The sequence below is a fragment of the Canis aureus genome, chromosome 37 (genome assembly GCF_053574225.1).
Source record: "Canis aureus isolate CA01 chromosome 37, VMU_Caureus_v.1.0, whole genome shotgun sequence".
NCBI classification, from domain to species: Eukaryota; Metazoa; Chordata; class Mammalia; order Carnivora; family Canidae; genus Canis; species Canis aureus.
This window is the reverse complement of record NC_135647.1, coordinates 19,251,522-19,260,014: the sequence shown is the minus strand read 5'-3', so window position 1 is coordinate 19,260,014 and position 8,493 is coordinate 19,251,522.

The window sequence follows — 8,493 nt, the reverse complement described above, 5'->3', positions numbered from 1 at the left end:
CCCAGGCATTCCTTTTGGCTCCGCCTTCCTTCCAGATCTCTCACATCATCCCTGTGTTAGGGCCACGGCCTTTCTCACCATGCTCCCTTCCACCACCAGCTCTCCTGGACAGTGCTCTTAGCTCTCAAACTTTCTTCTGTTAACTTCAAAATGAAATCTTTCTTTTTTTTCTTTTTAACCAGCAAAAATGAGTTCATTTGGAAACAGAAGAAAACTGCAACTTGGAACGTGCAAGGCACTGCAAAACCGTAGGCAAGGAGATGACCCCTCTTTATCATAGAGGAAGGGTGCGGTGGAGTTGGGAGTTGTTATAGACTAAAATCCCACTGGAGCAAACTGGGAGTTCCAAGGGTCGTGGCTTCTCACCGCATGCCCCTCCCCGTGCTCATGCTCTCTCTTTCTGTCAAATAAATAAAAGGAATGGCTTTTAGGTCCTAGAGAAAGAGACTCCTGGGTTGTAGCAGACTCATCTCGAAAGAAGAAAGATTGTGACTGTCTCCGATTGGCTGGGCTGTTGCTGGGGCAGAAGGAAACCTTTCTTCCTCCTAAAGTAGTGGGTTTTTGTTTGTTTGTTTGTTTGTTTGTTTTTCTAAAGTAGTGTTCTTGCCAGGTACTCACTTCTTGTTAGGGGAAGGGGGTGGGCTGGGGGGGGGTTGTGTCTGCAATTGAGTGTGACTGGGTGTGCACCCCTGCTGGTGTCCCGACCCAGTGTTAGTGAGGGTTCACCCTCCCCCAGCCTCTGTGCTCTCTAGCACATGGCACTAGGCTACTGACGGTCTCTGCCTTTTGTAGGACTCTAAATCACTTCCTTTTCCCACTTAAAAACCATTAGTGGTTCCCCTTGGCCTACAGAACAGAATCAAGATATTTTCTGATTTGATTCTCATATACTTTTCAAAATTTCCTTCTGGTAGATCTTTCCAACTGAACCTTGCCAATTCCAACCAGGTAGAAGCACCTGCTGTTGCCTGAGCATCCCTTTGCTTCCTCATGTCGGAGCTCGGGCTCAGGTATTCAGTGGGCTGGCAGGCTCTTCCCCTTCGACCCTCATGGTCCCTGTGCGTGCTTCCCTGACTCCTGCCCCTCTCCCCATCCTGCCAATAGAAGTGATCCTTCCCTCCTCCAGACACCTCTGTCCCTTTTCTGTACCTCAGATATGACACTTCTCATGATCTTCCTCGGACCTCGTATTCTTTCTACTGGAAGGCGAGCTCTTGGGATAAAAACCCCTTGTTTGCTTTTTTTTTTTTAAATAAACTTTTTCCCCCCCAAAAATAAATAAAATAAACTTTTTCCCACTATGACTTTTTAAAAAAAATTTTTTTAATTTATTTATTCATGAGAGACACAGAGAGAGAGAGAGAGAGAGAAAGAGGCAGAGACACAGGCAGAGGGAGAAGTAGGCTCCATGCAGGGAGCCCAATGTGGGACTAGATCCTGGGACCCTGGGATCACAACCTGGGCTGAAGGCAGCGCTAAACCATTGAGCCACCCGGGCTGCCCTCTTGCGATGACTTTTTAGTTTAATTGAACGCTTGCTGTGGTAAAACACATGTAAAATCTACCATCTTAACCATGTGTAAGTGTACAGTCGTCAAAGATAAACATAGCTGAACGTTTCTTATTCACAATTTTATTTAGTACTGCTGTGATGGGAGAAACAGCTGAGCCTCCCTCCTGATTTGCCAGGGATGACCCAGCATTTTAAAGGGAGAGCCAGGAGTACACTTACGATGAGCACTGAGTAACATGCAGAATTGTTGAAACAATATATTGTACACCTGGAACTAGAATAAAATAATAATAAAGATAAAGGGATAAAGGGAGAGGGGCCCCTGGGTGGCACAGTGGTTGAGCATCTCCCTTTGGCTCAGGTCATGATCCCAAGGTCCTGAGATCGAGTCCCATGTCGGGCTCCCTGCATGGAGCCTGCTTCTCCCTCTGCCTGTGTCTCTGCCTCTCTCTCTGTATCTCTCATGAATAAATGAATAAAATCTTAAAAAAAAAAAAAAAAGAGAGAGAGAGAGAGAGAGAGAGAGAGAGAATGAGGAGGTGGGGAAGAGCAGGGCTTCAGGCAGGGGCTGGGAAGTGAAACATGACAAAAAGCTGGTAAAAGTGGTTTTCAATGCACTTGTAGTTGGGCCAGCTCTGTCCTCTAACTGCATTTCTCAGAGGCTTCTACTCTTCTCTAGCGACTGGGAACCAGAGGGCTCATCCTTTTGGACGATTACATTTAAAAGGAATGGCTTTGGGGCACCTGGGTGGCTCAGTGGATTGAGCATCCACCCTCGGTTCAGGTCACGATCCTGGGGTCCTGAGATAAAGTCCTGCATCAGGCTTCCTGCTCAGCAGGGAGCCTGCTTCTCCCTCTGCCTCTGCCCCTCCCCCTGCTCATGCTCTCTCTTTCTGTCAAATAAATAAAAGGAATGGCTTTTAGGTCCTAGAGAAAGAGACTCCTGGGTTGTAGCAGACTCATCTCAAAAGAGGAAAGATTGACGATTTGAGTTTTTTTTTTTTCTTTTTAAGCACATACTCTAAGAAAGGGAGGTATTAATTAGAGGTTAGCTGAAAGAAAGGGTGAATTCTTTTGGCACCCTTAAATTTTTCCAGACAGGATCTCAAGGTGGGGGCTGCGTTGGCCCAGAGATGAGGGCTGTGACTGCTAGAAACCCTGCCAGGGTCTGGTCAAGTCTCTTAGTACAGGTGTTTGAATGGAGTCTTGCCTGTGGAGAGTTTATGGGGTTCTCACCGGTCAACAGCATTGAGTACATGCACACGGTTGTACAACCATCAACACCATCCAGCTGCAGAAGTGTTTTCATTCTGCAAAACTGAAATTCTGCGCCCATTAAACACGAACCCCCCATTCCTTCCTCCCCTCAGCCCTGGCAACCACCCATCCACTTCCTGTGTCTGTGAATTTGCTGACTCCAGGTACAAGTGGAATCATACAGTATTTGTCTTTTTGTGACTGGCTTAATTCACTGAGCATAATGTTCTCCAGGGTTCGTCCATGTAGTAGCTTATGTCAGAATTTGCTTCCTTGTTAAGGCCGAATCGTATTTCTTTTTTAAAAAAATATTTTTTAAATTTATTCATGAGAGATACAGAGAGAGAGAGAGAGAGGCAGAGACATGGGCAGAGGGAGAAGCAGGCTCCATGCAGGGAGCCTGATGTGGGACTCGATCCTGGGACCCTGGGATCACACCCTGGGCCAAAGGCAGACGCTAAACTGCTGAGCCACCCAGGGATCCCCTCGAATCATATTTCATTCCCTTGTACGTATAGACCACAGTCTATTTATCCATTCATCCACTGATGGACACTTGGATTATTTCTACCATTTTGCTTTTGTGAACAGTGCTGCTATGAATGTATTTTGTATACAAATACTGTTTCAAGACCCTGACTTCAATTATTTTGCTTATTAGCTTTTGCATCTTCAGGGCTGGCCCCCTTTTAGCTCCTCAATAAATGTTTGTTAAAAAAATCTAGTTGAATGTCTTGGTGGGGGGAATGGCCATAAGCAGGTTGGCTGAGGCCTACAGTTGAGAGATTCCCAGAGGCCCAAGGGGACCACACAGTCTGTACCCTGGAGGTAACAGAGCTGGTCGCTGAGCTGAGGGGCCCAGTTGGAGAGGTGGGGCCCCTTAGCTGAGGCTCAGTCCCAGGCAGCTGCGTGTCGATCCCTTGCTGGCCTCTGAAGCCTGTGGCCACAGTGAGCCTCTGTCTGCATGCTCTTTCTCCAGCTCTTTCACCTCCTTTATACCTGAAATCCCTTATCTCCTGCCCCACGAGGCCTTCCCCAACCACCACAGCAGCAGCAACCCCATGGCCGCCTCACTCTCAAGCATAACACACTGTTCATAACCTTTAGAGCCTCATCAGAGGTTAGAATCATTCATTTGTTCACATGTTTATTTATTGTCCGGTCTGCATTTAAGGTCTGCTCTCTGTAAGCACCATGAGGATATGGGTCTTGTCTGTATCCAAGCAGTGCTTGGCACATAGTAGGTGGTTTAAAAAAAAAAAATAGAGTGAATAATGATCAGTTTGTTTACATGAGGAATGTCAGCACCTCCGGTTGTAGTCTCAGCAATGTTGGGGAGGAGGCACTGACCCGAACCCTGGTCATCTAAGACCTCACTGGCCTGAGGAGGAGCTTGCAAAAATCCTTAGAGCAGGCAGCTGGAGAAAGGTTGATAGGTGACTTGGACTCAGGCAATCAGATGATCCAAATGGAAATCTGGTGGTCCAGGCAGAGGGTGCAACAAGGACATGGATCCCGAAACTGAGGTCAGCCACAAGACTCCATTCATTAGAGGAGCCGATGAAAATACACAGGACTCAGCAAAGAGGAATCAGAAAAGAGGCTGGAGTCCCTAGGCTGAGGTTGGGCCCAAGGAGTGCTGACAGGAGGGCCCAGGCCATGAGGTTTGAGTAGGACCAGCCAGCAAGCCCTCTGTCTGTCCTGATTTGGGCAGGGTGATCTAGAGACTGGGTTGGAGATAAACAGCCTCGGCATTACGATTACAGAGCAACGGGAGCCAGAAGCCAGGCAGGCCTATATAGCAAGCATGATATAGATATAGATATATAGATAAATATAGACACAGATATCTTTAAGCATGGTGTATGTATATTTTTTAAAGTTTTATTTAAGTAATCTCTATACCCGACATGGGGCTGGAACCCACAACCCCAAGATCAAGAGTTGCGCGCTCCTCCAACTGAGGCAACCAGGCGTCCCAAGCATGGTATTATTTTTAAAATGGTGCTGCACGGAATATAAAAAACACAGACCCGGGATCCGTGGGTGGCTCAGCGGTTTAGCGCCTGCCTTTGGCCCAGGGCATGATCCTGGAGTCCCGGGATCGAGTCCCGCATCGGGCTCCCTGCCTGGAGCCAGCTTCTCCCTCTGCCTGTGTCTCTGCCTCTCTTTCTCTCTGTGTCTCTCATGAATAAATAAATAAAATCTTGAAACAACAACAACAACAACAACAATAACAAAAGACCCTAAAGGAAAGGGTGAAAAAAAAGAACTGTGCTAAAATTTAGGAAAAAAAATTTTTTTCATCGAAAGACAGCATAAACAAGCAGAGCATCAAACAGATGTTCGCAGACCCCTGTTCAAAGCAACATCATTCACAACAGCCAACAGGTGGAAGTATCTCAAGTGTCCACCCACAGATGAATGGATTAAGCAATATGTACCTACCATGGTTATAATATTATTCTGTCATAAAAAAAAAAAAGGAATGAAGTGGAAGAGAAAGGCAATGGGGATTGAGTACCATTCAACAATGGGATCAGAGTTTCAGATTTGCAAGATGAAAAGAGTTCTGGGAGCAGATGGTGGTGATGGTTGCACAACAATGTGAATCTACTTATTTCCACTCATCCATCCTTTTAAAAATGGTTAAGGTGCTGAATTTTTGTTTTTTTTTAAGGCACTAAATTTTTGTTCTTTGCATTTTGCAATTAAAAGCCAAGGAAGGAAACTCAGGCGATGCTACAATACGGATGAACCTTGAAAATGTTTTGCTCAGTGAACTAGGCCAGCGGCGAAAGGACAAATACTCTCTGATCCCACTGGCATGGGTTTCCTGGGGTCGTCAGATTCAGACGGACAGAATGTAGAACGGTGATTGCCAGGGACTGGAGGGAGAGGGCACGCGAGGTTAGGGTAGTGTTTAATGTGTGTAGAGTTTCAGTTTGGGAAGATGAAAAATTTCGGGAAATGGATGGTGTTGATAGTTGTGTAACATTGTGAAGATGTTAATGTCATTGACTTGTACACTAAGAATGGTGACAGTGATACATGTAATGTATGTCTATTTTATCACAACGAAAAAAGAAGATAGCAGACGCCAAGGGAAAAGACCAGGAGAAGATATCCGTTCAGCTTGTATATCTGCATACGTTTATTTATACTCACTAGAAAGAAGTTTCTGGATCAGAGAACCAATTATTTGTTCACGTATTGGTCTTCGTGCCAATTCCCAGCAGGCAACACACTGAGAGCCAGATGTATTCTTCAACGTACTCTTCACGGAGAAGGGCCCTAAAATTAATGGGTCTCAGAGCATGGCTGGAAGCAGCCTGCACCTCTGTTCCTCCCACCCTGGATGTGGAAGGAGAGACCTTTGTTCTCCAATGTCAACAAATCCACTCTGGGGACAGGAGGGGACGGTCTCTGGCTTTTTACAACCGTTTGGAATGTAAACAACTGGCTCTGGGTTTATCACCTTTGGAAAATGAAGAGAAAATGGGTCTGGGGAGAAAGAGGGCATTCTCTGTCTTTGTAGCATGTCACTATCTGTTTCTCAGCAAGGTCTGGACAGTGCAGGAACACTGAGAAATCCAGGGAGGATTGCCTCCCGGCAATCGCCACAACATATGTAACCAAAAAAGGATTTATATACAGAATATTTAACTGACTCCTACACATAAGCCAGGAGAAGGCAAGCAATCCTATTTAGAAACGGATGAAAGAATGTAAGCTGGTAATTTCCAGAAGAATTCCAGTTGCCCAATGAGCATATGAAAACCTCATGAGACTTACTAATAATTAGGGGAATTCAAACTCAAATGGGCACCAACCACATACTGAAATATTTCGAAATCTAAAGGCATGAAGCAAAGGGTTATGTTGTCAGGTTGTAGGAATCTCTGAAAAGAGCGAAATCGTGATTCGACTTAATACAAAATGTCCAGAAGAGACAGGCAAACCTGTTGAGGGAGCAGGGCTCCCCACCCACGGTGGGATATGCGTGACCTTCTTCAGGAAGTTTCCAGTTGTCTTAATGTTAATGCCCTGCTAGAGGGAAAAGCAATTTCTACCTTGACAATGGCAAGGCCTCCAGGATCTCGCAGGTCCTCCTTAGCCTATGAAAATCTTTTTGAAATCTTTTTGCTTACCTTCCCCAACTCTGCAAGTGATAATTGCCCCCCACCCCCACCCCACATAGACCCAGGGCAACAGCTCTTCCTGCCCACGGGTCCTGTCCCTGTGTTTTAGTAAAACCACCGTTTTGCACCAATACACGTCTCAAGAATTCTTTCCTGGTCATCGGCTCTGGACCTCACTTGTATTCCAGAACTTCATCAAACCTAGAGGGACAAGGGTGTAAAGGGTGACGGAGATGGGGAGAAGGAGGAATGGGGGCGATGGCTAAGAGGAGCTGGGGTTCCTTCTGGGGTAATGAAAATATTCCGCAATTGATTGGGGTCATGGATGTGCAACTCTGTGTGAATATACTTCTGAGGGTCATCAAATCATATACTTAAAAAAAAAGATTTTGAAAATTGATTTGTGAGAGAAAGAGCCCAAGCTGATGGGTTAGGGTAGAAGGAGAGAGAGAGGTGGATTCCCAGCTGAGCGGGGAGCCTGACTTGGGGCTCCGTCCCAGGACCCTGGGATCGCGACCTGAGCTCAGCGCTCAACCACTGAGCCACCCCGGCGCCCCAACTTACACACTTTAAATGGGTGAATTATTGAATCGTATCTCAATAAGGCTGTTTTTAAGAGATGAGGATAGCATTTTCTTCTTACTGGACTACCAGAAAGTAAAAAGTCTGACTATTCTGTGTGTTAGACGAAGATGTCGCCAGAGATATAAGCTGGTCCCAGGGCCGCAGGAAGTGTCACTTTGAAAGAATGCGTTGGGTGCTTTCAGCAAAGTTAAAGGCACCCACTCTGTCCCAACCTTTGCACTCTTAGGTAAAGAATCTGGGCCATGTGCACAAGGAGACTTTAAAATCATGATCACGGAACACCTGGGTGGCTCAGTGGTTGAACATCTGCCTTCGGCTCAGGCGGTGATCCCGGGGTCCCGGGATCGAGTCCCGTGTAGGGCTCCCTGCATGGAGCCTGCTTCTCCCTCTGCTGTGTCTCTGCCTCTCTCTCTCTCTCTCTCTGTGTGTGTCTCTCATGAATAAATAAATAAAATCTTAAAAAAAAATAAAATAAAATCATGATGGTGGCAACCTTATCTGTAAGAGTGAAAATTTTAAGTGACTTCAATGCCCACAAACAGAAGAATGGATAAATATGTTTAAATCCATGTAATGAAGAAAATTTTTAAAAATCCACGTGATGGAATGCTATGTACAAACTTAGTACAAATCAACTACACGTATCACCATGGATACCGCTCACAAACCTAATGTTGGGTGAAAACACGTTTTCAAGAAGACACCTTCAGTGGCCGGCGTTGATAGGAAGCCATGCAAAACGACAGACTTTGGTTATCACGTAACCTACGGAGTGAGAGCATAAAGTACACCCGAAATGACGAATAGCAAAGTCATGATGATAGTCAGCTCGGGAAGGAGGCGGGAAAGAGGACCAGGGAGGAGTATGCAGGGAACGTTAACTGTCCCTGTGCGTTGGTTTCTTTCAAAATATTTAATGTCGACGTGGGGTAAGGCTGGCATATACGTATTTGTGACATTGATCTGCACTCTTCAAATATTTGCCAGCATGAAAGG